Here is a 16,052-nt window from a genome sequence, read left to right on the forward strand (position 1 = left end):
TGTCAAAGTTTCAAACATTGTATACTGCAGTCTAGGTATCTCGACCCTCTTGAGTGGTTCAGTGACTTTCATCTTTGACACATGGCCTACCTAACGGAATCACAGTAATTTTACGATCATTGTGAAATGCATACATTGCATGAGTGTACATTCTTCGCCATGAAAGACTTAGCCCAATATCTTACTTTTAAAATTATCTAGTTTATCTAATTTGTTTTTGATTAGACCCAAAATTCTGATACGTAGATCGATTTAACTTCATTACCATCAGTTGGGATCAATCCACTGCTAGATACAAACCTTTCTTAGCTCCCTCCGCTCTTCTCAGCACCTAATTTTACCCTACCACGTACCTTTACCAAATTTAATGAGTTCGTCTATCCAGCGTTGTAGTCGTTAATTCAAATCAAATTTATTTATTTTACATATAATGAACATAACAAATTATAAATTCAAAGCATTCATGACATGACATTAAATAAGTGTTAATAATTTTTAAAAATAAAAATACAGAGAATAAGTAATAAAATAAGAAAATAAATAAAATAAGTAACAAAATAAAAGTAGATGGAAGCACACAGAGTGAACTTTGATAGACCCTATCTTAAAAACTTATAAAACAACGTCCATCTAAATTCACTCTGACGTAAGTGGAATATATCAATATCCGAAGCGACTTCATTAAACATGGTAACTGCCCTCCCAATTGGCATTACTAATGGCAGGTTAGTTGTGCACCGTGGGAGAATAAGCAACGGATGCCCTCGATTCCTAAGGTAATTATCAGAGACACACAAGCCAACACCACCAAGAATAGCAGATTTCACATTCACGCCACGCAAAAGTCTGAAAAAATATGTAGCTAAATAAAGATCCCTTCTAAATTTTAAGCTACAGTATGTAAGCTCCTCTAAGAGAAAATCAGTCGGATAGAGCCGCGGATAATATCCATACAGCCGAAAGTAAAGGAGTCTTAAAAAATTCTTTTGGACTCTCCACCATAAGGCCGTACTTCAACTGATGCGGGGCCCAAACGATAGACCCACTCTTAAGTCTGCTTCTAACTAAGGAGTTATAGAGAATTTTTAGTACTGTAACATCCGAAAAGACCCGGGAAGTACGCAACATCTTTAGCGCCTTTTTACAAATGGTATCTTTATGACCACTAAACGTCAGTTTACCGTCAAACGCAATTCCAAGATCTCTTACAGATGATATTCGCGAGAAAACTCTGCCATCCATCGAGTACTGGAAAAACAATACTCGTGAGGCTTTAGTAAACGATATAAACGTTAAGTACCTCTTGGGCACCTGTATTTGTATGACGACATTTATCCAGCATTTGTCCACTTTCTGAGCGAAGTGTGGCTCAAAGCCATTTAATTTACTTAGCGACCTCTATCACATTGCGTACTTCACTCTTGTCTGCTTGTTTATCGATTGGTTTATTATGTGGTCTTTCCGCGTTATACTCAACATGCATCTTTCTACGCCACGTTGCGCTATTCGTATTTTTTTTATTTCTCTTATATTAAGAGTTCATATTTCACACGCATACATAATCACCGGTACCACACATAATACACTTAACACAAAGTGGGAGGTCACTTTTGAAGACACTATTCAGTTGCCAAAATTGCACTTCATGCCAGATGGTTTTGCGAGAAATCTCATCATCACACCCCTCACATCCTAAAATGCCCCCCCCCCCGTTAGGATCTTTGGCGCCCCCCCCCCCCTACACATCGCTAAGTTTAATGGCATGTGTGACGCACAACACAAATGGTTTTAAAATCGTGTAAGAGGTAAAAGTATGGGCCTTCAGTTTATTTTTACAAAACACTCAAATTTCATCTTACAATCTCATTTTTTTAAATGTTAATGTCCTTTTCGTGAAATAGCGCCGCACGCGACTATTTTTACTATTAGAGAAAATTTGTAATGTGTGTTTAGCTCACATATCTGATCGATTCGCCACGCTGCCCCCCCCCCCCCCCCTGAGTCCGGCCCATTAGGCTAGAGCTCTGTCAGCCCCCTCCCCCCCTTGTAGGGGCCATGCTAATCACATACCACATCAATTTGATATTTTTTGTTCAAGGTAGACGCAGTTGTTGACTCATGCGATTATAGTGCCAATTTTTTTCAATAAGTTTATCAATTTACACTACATTTATATTATGCTCAAAATATATTAATATAACCGTAATCTTTCCTCTTAATCAAATAAACATTGATTTGATTATTTGTTGTAATTATTCCCTTTATTAGTGATTTAAAAACTTGTTTTTATTTTTAATTAATTCAGTATGCCTTCCCGACTGATATTTAAATGTTTTTTTTATCACTTTGTTTCTCACTACATTTGCATTATGTTAATACATTGTCCAGACCAGTAAGAAATCAGAAAATAATACATACTCTAATCTAATGGAATGTATTGAAGAATCTATAATGGATATTTTTTTTCTCTTCAATTTTGTAATTGAATAAAATTATCAATTCTGACTAATTAATAAATATTATGAATCAACTGAATGAAACCTTAAAGCCTAGTTGTTTTTTTATGAACAAATTTGGAATGTCATTATAATGAATTAACCATAATGAAAAACAGCCAACTGTAAGTGCCAAATTTACAATATCGTAATTTGAAACAACATGCTCTTTATATTAATTTTATTTATATATAAAAGGGAAGCTAAAATAGTATACTAATTCATAGTGCAGCACATTTTTAAAAAAAATGTATTTTTGTAATAATTATTGTTAAATTCCGCTCGATTGAAAAATATTAAGTTTTTTCTTCTTCCTGAACAATTTGGCCAAATGGAGTTAGCCTGTTTGCAGATAAAGTAATCGATATTAATATTATGTACGTTGACGAATTTTCTTTTGATGCTAGTGTAGAACACTACTGTTAGTGATTGTTTCAATTCACCCCTGGATAATAAATATTATAGCACAAAAGTTTGAAATTACCACAAATAAGTAAACGTTGAATAAAAGTGTAGTGCTGACTGTTTTCCTACACACATACATACTTAGTCTTTCTTTTTAAGTACTAATCAAATTTAATTATTTCCTATTTCTCAATGTTTACGAGCCCTGCATAAAATGCATAAATACCTACCCCTGCCCATCCTACCCACCGATGATACTCCGCACCCTCCCTCACCCCTTTTACCTTTCTCTGGCATTCAACATAGAACCTGTGTCACTCTGTTCGGTGTAGTGTCACCAGTAACTCACTATTTCGTCCGCACTCTGCATCTCGACTATTAAAAAGTCAAACAACCTCTCGCACGGTTCAAATTAGTAATATTATAATTTTAAATTTCAAATTTACCGCGTTGTTCGAAACCAAAAGGACGATTCCTTATCAGTTAGTTGTAAACAGAAGCGAGTTCGTTATCAATTATTCAAATCGCCTACCTACTTACGGTTCATTGTGTTCCTTTTTCAAAACTGACAGTTGTCGGTTATCATCAACGCGTGTGACGGTGCAGCTAAAAAAGTTATTTGTAAAATTTAAATTTTCTTTTTGTTGGCAAGGTGGAAAAACGCCGACACGAAAGTCGCGTGATTGCCAATTTGTGAAAGTGTGTGTGTACTTTTCTTTGTAAGTATTGTTTTAATCTGATGACTATTATAGCTAATTAACAAACCAATCACCGAGATTAATTAAATTAGCTATATTACAATTATTTTCTAACTGATCATTTACATTACGTATATTAAAGTCGTTATTTATAAATATTTACTAATATGAATTTTTAACATTTTTAACACCAAATTCTAATTGTAAAATAAGTTATTTTGATACGTATTTTATACAAGATTTTAAAAAGAAATGCATATAACATTATCCACTGTCATTCGCATTACGCAGTGGCGTAGAATGGGCAGAGTATATTTTAATAACTAATTTACAATTTAGATTTGAATATTGATAGTAATATTTCGCGTTTATGGTATATTAAAACATTTTTTTTTCATGATAAATATTATGTATAATATATTCCATTACCAAATAGCAAGTACAACATCACCATATTTGCTCCCATAGGGAGCAGTACCAATCAGATTGACTTTAATTTAAAAAAAATGTGCTCACTTTAATTGCGTAAACTGACAATTTTTTATGTAAGGACTAATTAAAATCAAAATAATACCTATATTATTTAATTAAACAGTACTCATAATTTTAATTGAATTATGATCTTAACTAGTTTCGTTGGATGTCCACTTGCGTGGACGATGCTGGATTTGATTTTTTTAATTATGTAGATTATGAACCATGACACTATCAATCGAGGCCGAACCACTACATGATGAAAGCCTTCACAAACATTCTTACTGGGGGTATTTCACCACACCTCTATGTAATACAGTATTTTATTATAATAACATTGATAAAAAATATATTATTCCTATTTCTTTATAATTTAAGTACTTACTTAAGGAAAAATATTTACTTAATTATTCAATAAAAAGCTATCCATTGTCTGAAGGTAGATTTTAACATTATTAAATTCTATTTTTTACCCCATTATTCTCTGAGAGTTTGAAATAGTTTTTCAAATAGTTTTAAAAGTTTTTTCTGTCCGCATTTTTAAGCATTTTCATAATTATACACTGTAATATACAACTACCATAGAATTTAGTTACTTACCTACTTATTATTTATATACTTACATTAAATAATGTAAGTATATTTATATTATATTAAATATTAAAATAATTCACTGTATTCATTGTCAGTATGTATTAATTTGCTATTCGTGAGTGCGCAGAGTATCTGAAGATACCGAAAGGCGAGATTCGGGTCGCAAAAAATGACTCAAATGGAATATTACAAATCTCAAATCAATTAGAATACAAAAAATATATTTATTAGATAATAATATTTCTAAAATGTTAAAATATACGCAAAATATTTTTCATTATATGTCTATGTATCTACGAAACGTGAGTTTTTCCCTGTCTTTCTTATCATTCTACTTTGTATCTCTATCCAGTTGTTGGTTAATAGCTGTGGTTTAGAAACACATGTTTTGTTGATAAACACTTAACATTATTTATCATTAAAAAATACTGCTACACTAGTGATTGAAACCGTAACTTTTTATTTTCGGGTTACTTGTGGATAGTATTATTAAATACTGACATAGTGAAAGGGCTTTTTTAAAAATCTTTTGAGCTGATGATGTTGACTGAAATTGTACTATATAGTTGTAAGCTTTTCTATCGTAAAAATGATTGATATGAAATTCAATAAATTAAAAATTAATAAAAACCACCGATATACAAACAAGACTGAATTATAAAGGGAGGTATGTTAATTATAGAATACAATCAATCGTAAATATGTAAGTATATATAATTTTGAATGATTGAAAAGTAGCTAGGCAAATGCTATCAATTATCTGATAATAATGACAGCGTTATTAATAATATAAATTTATATTATTAAATCTAATAAAATTTGAATATTACTGTCTGCAAACAAGCGTCGCGTCTAAGTGGTTTTGTAGTATACGTACAACTTACTTTATGATGAAACGCTCCACTAACAACGCGTCATTTTTTTATCTCAATTCTATACGGTCATCTATTTCAGTTGCAACAGCTCATGGTGAACTGCGGTACGGCGAAATGGATCATAATTAAATTATTATAGATTGTTGAAAACTACAGTTATGTAGTATTTGTTTTTTTTGTAAATCTTCTCCTTTCTTATATTCTCCAGCTCCTCAATTACGTATCGCTTTAATTTATTATGTATATTATAATGAAATATTTCTACGATTGTGAATACAATAATTTGAAAGTGTAAAGTAATCAAGGAAGTGATATTACCAGGCCACACAAACACGTGTTAAAGAATATGCTATTTTCAAAAGTAATAATAATATGTATTTTTGTTTGTCACGTTAATGTAAAGTGCTTTCAGTCTTAGCTCTTAACAGTCGACGCGGTTTTTTTTCACTTGGGTTTTATGGCGATCAGGCCATAAACTACCCTGCTTCAGAACTTTAGTCCATGGCGATGGCTTTTACATTTCTATTATTATTAATCTGTTCTGTCAATATTACGTTTGTTAACAATTACTGTTGTATCGTATCATAAAAAGTGGAAACTGACCTTTATTGTGGACAGAATTTTTTACCTTGATCTGACTATTGTTATATTGATATACCTCTTATGATGCAAAATACTAATCTATTTGACCTATGGCCTACATCAATATTCTCATTCATCTCGTATGCATCACTAGCAGTGAGAATAATTATAAACGATTGTCAACGCAATGAATGGTAAGTGCCATTCGATGTTTGAAATATTATCTATTCTAAAAAAGAAAACTACATTCTGTTAATTTGTGTACTTATTATTTATTTGATGAAAAAAAAAGTTTTAAAAATGCATAATATACCTATATTTATTTTTGTATAACATAATATTGTGTGATTTTTGCGTGATCAAGATAGAAATTTATCTTTATAGAATCTTACATGAAGTTTGATTGAGATCTATTTACTGAATATTATTCAATGTACCTATAGATATTGAAGACGAAATTATGAAAATTACAAGACAAAAATATACTTAGATAGTTTTTAAAAATAAATGTTTACTAATTTATTTATTTACCATGTTTGGTAGTAATTTTGCATTTAATTACTAGCTGAACAATGGGTACATTTAATTACTAGCTGAATAATGGGTACCGAATAATGGGTACTAGCTTAATAATGGGTACTTGAGTACTACAAATATGATGAGAGAAATATGGATATCTTTGACAGTAGAAATTTGAGAAGAATCTTTGAGGCCGTTCAAAGAAGTGGCATTTTGAGGTCAAGGTATAATAAGGAGCTGTACATACTTTATAGGGGCGAAAAGATCATGTGGCATATGAAAATGCAGAGACTGCGTTGGATCGGCCACGTGCATAGAATGCTGGAGGGTATATCCGCAATCCACAACGGCAAAAGACCTGAACGGCCGAAATTGAGATGGCTGGACTGCGCCATAGGAGATTTAACAATGCTTAGTGAAAATTACTGTAGAGTGTTGGCATCGGATTGTCCAGGATGGAGGAAGTTTTTGAAGGAGACCAATACCCACCATAAATGGTGATCTCTAACTTAGTTTAGCCCTATGCAGACCATATCTATTTTTTTTAATATATTCATATCGCTTTACCGCTATTATTCAAATCTTTAGTTTATAAATAGAGTTCTTCAAAAAAAAAGTAAACAACATTATCTCACGGTTTTATATTTTAGATTTATTTTGTACCCATTAGTGAAAAAGATGTTTTTCGTTTTTCGCTCTGACAGAATAAAGCGCTTTCAGTACGATTTATTTATTGGTTTTTTCTCCATATATTCTCTTACCCTTTTCACGATAAAAAAGCCAATTCTATAAACAAGGGATTCCTTTCAAATCAACAAAAGACATTTCTTAGAACTCGTGTTATTGGTAAAGCAGACATCTGTTTTAGTTCACTGCAGTCTGGTAAACTCGTTAACATTTTCGGGTTTAGTTAGATGTTAGATGTAGAGAATAATAACACAATAATTATATTATATTATAATATATTATTGTAATAACGTATGCTTGTGAAAAATCATTGTAATACTGATACCTAAGTATATTTATTTTCTACATTCTTCGGGCGACGACTTACGATTAATTTGACGAGATCGATTTGTCAGAAAAATTTAAAAAAAAAATGCCTCGGAACAGTACTAATAATTAAATAATACAAAATCGTAAGAAAAATATGTATATCATTCTATCACAATTAATTATTGAGTATAAAATATTACTGAAGGGATAACAATATTATAATCCCTCCAACAAATTGTACTTATACCTACCTATTACCAAAATAAACGAGTTTATTATTATTTTATACCATCACTGATTATTTTTAGTTACAAGTGTGATTCTTGGAATAAGATGCATCGATATTTTTACTAGGTACATTTCTAGGTTGTAATTCATGATTTTTATTTATTTTTTTTACGTCGGAAGGATAACATCAGCCAATTCACCAGACTCCCATATCCTTAAACCCGCTACTTCAATTTTCAAATAACAACTTTGATCTTGTTGGCTGTTTTGGATCAATGACTTTCAGAATAATATTTAAACCAAGTCTAACATAATTCAAAATGAAGGGTTGCTCTAATTCAAATTTAGATTATTAAAAATAACAATATAACAATATTAATAAGATAGAGGTTTTTTTATAAACACTTTATGCTTCAAATACACTCTATGACGATCGGTCATATATATGTCGAAAAACCCGTTTCTTATGTTGGCGTCCTGTGTCACAGGGTGTCACAGAGTGTAAATATGATGTCATAGCTGTCAATCAATATGTATGTATAAATGTCGGAATGGCATAGATTAGATCATAGACACTAAAACGCTCTTAGCATATAATGTGCCCGATCGTCATATAGTCTATTTGAACCTAAGTATTAATAATGTATTTGTTATAATTTTTATTGTGACCCTTGACTTGATAGGTAGGTAATGGAGTTTTCACCTACTTTATTATATTAATTAGTTATATAAGTTAGAGTTAATAGTATTCGTTGTCAGTGTTTATTTGTCTTTTGGTGAGTGAACACAATGCCTGAAGATGCCGAAAGACAAAATCCGTGTCGCAAAAAACGACTCAAATGGAGTAGTACAAAACTTAAATCCATTATAATTTATATTAAATTCCATCAAGTACCTTCGGTCGATAGTATTAATATTATTTTATAATATATTATTCTTCTTCTTTGATGGCGCTACAGCTCAAGTCGAGCCCAGACCTCCTCCACCGCCGTCCTCCAACCGGAACGGTCCTCCGCACGTCTTTTCCAGTTCATGATTTTTAGCAGCTGGTTGGCATCCACCGCAAATGGAATAGTACAAAACTTAAATCCATTAGAATTTATATTAAAATTCCATCAAGTACCTACCGTCGATAGTATTAATATTATTTTATAATATATTATTCTCTAACCCATTAATATTATATAGTGAGAAAAAATCACATAGCTGTGTGCACATAAGTGATTTAACACTTGTTTTGTAAATGCATATATTTCTGATGTACCTACTCCCAATTAAAAATTGCGATGTTTTAACATGTAATATTTGTTTAAAATTACTACAATTAAATTTAAATGCTAGTGTCACTGACCCCTTTGTTAGGTTTTTTATACACGCCAATGGGACAGTTATATTATTATTGCGTAAAGAAAGTTACTGGCTTCAAGTTGTCAAAAATATATAAATCTACAAAAAAACTAATAACAATATTTATAAAAAATCAGTGGACTGTATGAACGGTCGGGGTGTAATTATGATTGCAACCATATCGACCGTGTTTATTAAAAATGGCGTAACCCACACAGAACAATTAATTTTACAGGAGAGGCAAAAAAGGTTTTTTGAATGATTTTGGTTTAACATTAATAAAAAAAATAGGCGCAAACATGATGAGTGCATGAGGGGTGCATGATGAGTGATGATTTGGTGTAATATCTTTTCGATCTACTAATAATTAAAGAAGTTATTGCAAAAAATCATTATAATTGAGGGTAAATGCTTTTTTCCATAAATAAAACTTAATTAAACCTCAATTAAACCCTGAATTTAAATAATAACTTGGCATTTGTGGCTTACTTCCTTTTAACAGAACGTGTATTTAGTTGTATACATTGTTAAAATCTAATAAAAGCACTTTTCGAAAAATCGAGGGTTACGCCCTTTTTCCTAAACACAGTCGATATTCATCGGTGAGTACGTACGAAAATTATAGAGTAACATTAACTGGCACTGTTCATTGTCAAATATTCAAAATTACGCAAGTAATTCGTCAAAATATTTTAAAGAGAATCTCAAAATATTTCCAGCAAGTCATACAATTATTACATTATATTTTTTAAAAATCCCTGCGACTAACATCAAAGGATCCCATAACTACTCAGTCCTATAAATGAACCGCTAATATTATGTTATGTCATCACTGTTAAAAGCATTTATGTTTAATCACAGGATGTGATTGTAGGAAGGAGATTCAAGTACACTAAACTCAAGTGTCATTTTTGTATGGCGAATCGTGGGTTTGAAAGATAGGTAAGAAAGTGGGTAAGAGAGATTTTTAAAACTACGATTATAAAGAAAATCAGATTAAGACGTATTGTTTATATGCAGTTATAATTATATTATAGTTACAGTTATATTTCTTAAATTCACTGGTTTTTCAAATCAAGTATTTAAATATTTTTGACAATAGAGTACAAATACCAACATATTATTATGTAGACAAATTTCAAAAAACATTAAAAATACTCTACAAAACAAAACTAGTACCAAATAATATGAAAATAGTTTTGTATAAATGATACTTACGTTAAAATTCAAATAAAAAATATATTTGTAGTATTTTGTCAAGTTAGCTGAAAAGTATAAACTCATCTAATTGTGCGACGAGTGAAAGAGAAGTCATGACTAATAATTGTTAAGATGTGTAAATTGATAATAATCATTCTTAAATATTCTCAAAGAAATGAGACTCTGAATGAGAGAGAAGATGGAATTTTATTAATTTTAAATTCTAATTCTAATTTCAAAATGAACCGAACAATATAATAATAGAATTTTTTAGATATTTATATTCAGTGGTCACGATTAATTTAACAATATTCTTTTCAATGTAAATTAAAAAAAAAAAAAATAGATCTATGCAGAGGTTCAAAAATTATTAGCAATACTACCCATAATCTATTCTATTTCAATGTAGGTACAATAAAATCGTGCTAAGTAATTGTTATTTTAATTTGAATATACAGTCGGAAGCCAACAGCGGTGGAGTGAGGTTGTACAACTTCGCTTGTGATGCGTGTCGCTAATCGCCTGGTTACTCGCGAACGGTTATAAATACGGGATACAACAAAAATAATATTGTTTGTAAATGAATTTGACAATAAACTCAACATGTGTGGTCCCATGTGATTTTGAAAATCATTGCCAGTGCTTGAGAAAAAGTGAAAAATATTTATTGTTGCACGGATAGTGCACTTTGTGCGGGGAGTGCGTCAAACGCTGTGAAGCGAGGGGTTGTCCACACTGTTTTTTGTTCACACTGTTGCGCGAATTCCAAGACCGCGTGAACGGCAAAAACAATAAAATGGAAAACACCACAATGGAAGTGAATGAAACCAAAAAAACGAAGAAGAAAAGAAACGATGATGAAGAGGAAGTGGTTGGAGAAAAAGAAGAAGAATGGCAGACGGTGACCTCTGGAAAAAAACCCAGAAGAGACTCTGGGGTCACTCCAAAGGGAAACCAAAACATCGTCATGATAGCGACGGGAAGTAAAATTCCATTAAAGTTGAAAATAGCGCAGATGCTGCATAAGGCAGGAGTAAAAGTACAGAAAATTTACAATAAAAATTTAAAGACGTACATCCAAGTAGAAGACGAAAAAGAAGCAGATAAAGTGAAACAAGCTGGAGAACTCAAAGATCTCGGTTTTGTGACCAAAGAGAATGACTCCTGCTCTTATGGAGTAATAAGAAAAGTCGATATTGATATGGACCTCCAAGAACTGCAAATGGAAATCAAAAGTGATGCAAAAGTAATCAACCTTAAGAGGTTGACAAGAAAAGGTGATACAGGAGAGCTGACAAAGACCTCGTCAGTCAGTATTAAATTTGGGGAGAAAATATTGCCGAGAACAATTTACATGTATGGAGTCTCTTTTGCTGTAGAACCGTATGTATTCAGGGTTATGCAATGCTACAAATGCTGGCGATATGGGCATATCGCGAACAATTGCGGACGTACAGTAGAAACGTGCCCTAAGTGTGGTGAAAACCACAAAACCTGCGAAAAAAATGAGGAAATTACGTGCATCAATTGCAAAGGTAACCACGCGGCAAACAGCCAAAAATGCCCAAAGTGGCAAGAGGAAAAGAATTGCAAAGAAGCAATGGAAAAAAATGAACATACCTTTCAAGGAAGCAAAAAAAAATATGTTAAATAATAGCTATGCTGACATATTAAAACAAAAAAAAAATCGTAGGAAGAGATGAAAGCGAAACAATTCAAAAAACTAAGGAAAACAAAAAGAAAGAAGAAGCGGTGGTAGAAGCTTCAGGCTCAACAATAATATCTACAGGTAGTAGCGTAAAGCCTACAAAAAATAAGGAAAATTCAAAGGGGAAGACAGAGGTTAACGCGATGGGAGAAATTATGAAAGTCTTGCTGAAAGGGGGAGACTGGCAGCAGATCATTAAACAACTAATAATTAAAGCAGTGGACTGGGTATGCAAACAATTCAAAGAAGGACACTTAAAGGAAATTCTAGGGGAGGTTCTGGAGCAAAATGGATAATAAAAAACAAATTAGGATTTTACAATGGAATGCCAGAAGTATGAAGCAAAAAAAGGATGATATAGAACTCTACTTAATAAGACAAAAATTTTCAATAGCATTAATCTCAGAGACTTGGCTGAGGTCTGAATTAGACTATCTGAAATTCAATGAATACACGATGTATCGAAAATACAGAAGGGATGGATACGGAGGAGAGCGATTCTGGTGCATAAAACACTGGCGTCTAAAGAAGAAAGAAAGAAAGACGGAAGAGCTAGACAAAATAATTATAAAGCCATTTAACAGAATAGGAGTGAGGACCTGATCGACGGATCCCCTTCTAGAAGAGAAGAGGCGATATGACAGCGAGTCGCAGTCAAAGCCTCGGTAAAATCACAAAAAAAAAAAAAAATTTTGAATATAAAATCTCTACACAAATAAAAATATTATACCACACGAGAACTTTTGCTGTCTATATACCAAACTCGCATTGAAAAAACATATGGTTCTTGTCTGTTTAGTGAAAGCCAGCGGCAAACAAATTTTTAAAATACCCAATATACTGGATTATCTGTTAGGTTGGATTAGGTAAGGTTAAAATTCTTGAATTCAAGAATCCTTTCCAAAATTTCCTATGAAAATTGCGACTGTTCCCGCCTGGCTTCCAGTAAACAGACTTGTACCAATTATAGTTCTCTGTTATCCATTAGAAGGTAACTCGAAGTCGTAAGGTTATAATAGATAGATAGTAAAATACACCAAAGTAATCTGTACCTATTTAGAATTATACTTCGGTACAAAAAACTGCGTACATTATCCATAACAATGAAAAGCCAAAATAGGCCAATATTATAATATATTATTAAGTGTTTATTACAAATATATATGAAACTGTTTCTACTTACAGTACAAGCCCATTGTATAAAACTGTATTTAGTTAATCAGTTTTACCTGTTGTCTCATGTTTATGAAATTCTGTGTTAGCGCAATATTCCAAAGGCTCTCTATATAATGATGTCACATCGTGATAAAGATCTTCGCATGTCTTTCTCCAGTTAAACAAAACAAGACGTACAACTAACAACCCGTGTTAACTATTATTAGTTATTACTGTAGACATACCGATACCAACAATAGCTCATGGATACGGCACAACGAAAACACGCATATTTCAAAAGAAACAAATGCTATAAACATAACGTGTAAGACGCAAAACTGATGTTGATCCCACTGCGGAAAGACAGCGAATATGTTTATTTAAGATCTAGCATCTCTGATAAAAGTGGATGCAAGACTGATGTCAAAAGGAAAATAACAATAATAAAAATGTTATGCTGACATATAAACAGTGGCGGTTCATCCATATGCACTGCGATACTGCAGCACTCCAAGAAAATTGAGAAAAATGTAATACATATTATAATATACAAAAATTTATGTATATTAATATGAAAATATCAATATTATTTGCGTGTATTAAGCTCCTCCGCGCACCGCGTATATCCAATAATTATCATACACCGCGGTACTAATATCAGAAAGTGACCATCTTTATGATTGTATGCAATACCGTTTTCAATGGAATATGCCCGAGTGGGCGAAAGAGGGGCGCGTGGAGCGGGAGTAGCTGAAAGCTTGATCAGTACTGCCGGTCCGACAGTATTTCGCCGTGTCTACGTTCACACGTGAGCACGCGCGCAACAGCGAGGAAAGAAATATAACTTTAATGATTTATTAACATTGGTAAAATTTATTTCTGCAAGCAATTATTTATGCAAATTTCTTTATTTTAATTATTAATAATTCATAATTTATATTTCATTTTGATGTTAATAGTAAAATATAATCTAAATAAACATTTTTTTTATTTTTAATCAACCGCAGCACCCCCAGATATCTTATCCATGAGCCGCCACTGCATATAAATCAATAAAAGAGTAAAAGCATTATTAATGCAACTGAAATACATCTAGTTGTAGTGAAATTTTTATTGTGTGTCACTTGACAAAACAAATGTCTTGTTGACAATGAGAGTATCTATAAATAACTTAATATTATGGGTGTTTTTAAATAATATAGTATCCAATTTTTTATCAAAACAAAGCCATAATGAAATTGGTTTTAGCAAAAGGACAAGCGATCTTGTGACTGATATAGTTATATTGTCTTTTTATATATAATATGCCTCCAAGATGTAAATAGTTAAAGCCAGAGAACGACAGAAACTCGTAGAGCGTATTTGACATAAGATGTTAGAAACAAATTATGATTATTTTATGGGTGGATGAAGAAACTTCTGTTTTGAGGTAGATTAACTTCAATTTTCCTGCGCTGAACTCTCCAATTTCACTTATATAGGCCGCAATATATAGTCAAGTCGTACGTCAGAAAAAATTAGAAAGATTACTCTTCTTCTTATTGTGTCATCCCCTAACGGAGGTCGACCACCATCAAGGCGATCTTATCTCTGTCGTCTGCTACCCGGAATAGTTCGGTGGAGCTGCACTCGAACCAATCACGGAGGTTCTTAAGCCACAAAATGCGGCGCCGTCCTCTGCTACGCTTCCCATTGATCTTTCCTTGAATGACAAGTTGGGGAATGCTGTATTTTTGTCCTCTCATAATGTGGCCGAGGTATTGTAGTTTCCTGGTTTTGATACTACGTAGAACTTCTCGGTCCTTCCCCATTCGGTTGAGAACTTCAACATTTGTCACCCGGTCAGTTCAAGGAATTTTGAGGATGCGTCTATACAGCCACATCTCGAAAGCTTCAAGTCTCCGTGACAACTCTTGGTTTAGCGTCCATACTTCTATACCATAGAAAAGAATTAAGAGCACATAACATCGTACCATACGCAGTCTCAGACCTAGGTTAAGATCTCGATTGCTAAGGATGCGTCTCATTTTGAGAAAGGCGCTCCTTGTAATCTCAATTCTAGTTTTTATTTCCTGAGACTGGTCCCATTTCTCATTGACCCATGTACCTAAATATTTATAATGGGTCACACGTTCGATTGGTTCGCTGTTAATGACAAAATTTGTGTTGGTGTCTGGTGTCGCTGTTTTTAATACTAGTAATAGTTTTGTTTTCTTGAGGTTCATTTTTAAACCATAAGAATTACTGACCTCATTAACCTTTTCTACCAGTTGATGTAAACTCTTTAAACTATCAGCAATCAGCACAGTATCATCGGCATATCGTATATTGTTAATATGTTTGCCATTAACCATAATACCCACCGATTCACCTTTTAAGGCTTCCTTGAAAATAGCTTCCGAGTACATGTTAAATAGCAAGGGTGACAATATGCACCCCTGTTTTACACCGCGACGAATTTTTACCTCTCCACTGATTTCGTTTTCAATCTTAATATTCGCTGTTTGATTCCAATATAAGTTAGCTATCAGTTGAATGTCTCTTGCATCGATGCCTTTCTCCTGTAAGACTTCGAGAAGTTTAGGATGCCTAACAGTATCGAATGCTAGATTATTAGAATGAAAGATTATTAGAATTAGAAAAATCGACCTAATAATTTATCAAAAATGATCCGAAGTGTCTAATGACACAAACCTCGCGTGCTACTGAATGTCGCGAAGGGTGGATAAAAGCCTTGGGAAGGCTAATCGATGGCCGAATCTGCTAACATGAGGTT

The 16,052-nt window shown here is 32.7% G+C and overlaps 1 protein-coding gene across 1 annotated transcript in view; it reads left to right on the forward strand.

Annotated features, from left to right (window-relative positions):
• Positions 1 to 3,484: 3,484 nt before the first annotated feature.
• Ggamma30A (guanine nucleotide-binding protein subunit gamma-e) overlaps positions 3,485 to 16,052 on the forward strand; it is a 379,757-nt gene continuing 367,189 nt past the window's right edge. The window contains exon 1 of the mRNA XM_085949824.1: positions 3,485 to 3,619. The gene's annotated coding sequence lies outside the window, so the exon portion shown is untranslated. The remainder of the gene's footprint in view (positions 3,620 to 16,052) is intronic.

This window comes from Rhyacophila brunnea, unplaced genomic scaffold, assembly GCF_057557595.1.
Source record: "Rhyacophila brunnea isolate RB1 unplaced genomic scaffold, BYU_Rbru_1.0 scaffold_22, whole genome shotgun sequence".
NCBI classification, from domain to species: Eukaryota; Metazoa; Arthropoda; class Insecta; order Trichoptera; family Rhyacophilidae; genus Rhyacophila; species Rhyacophila brunnea.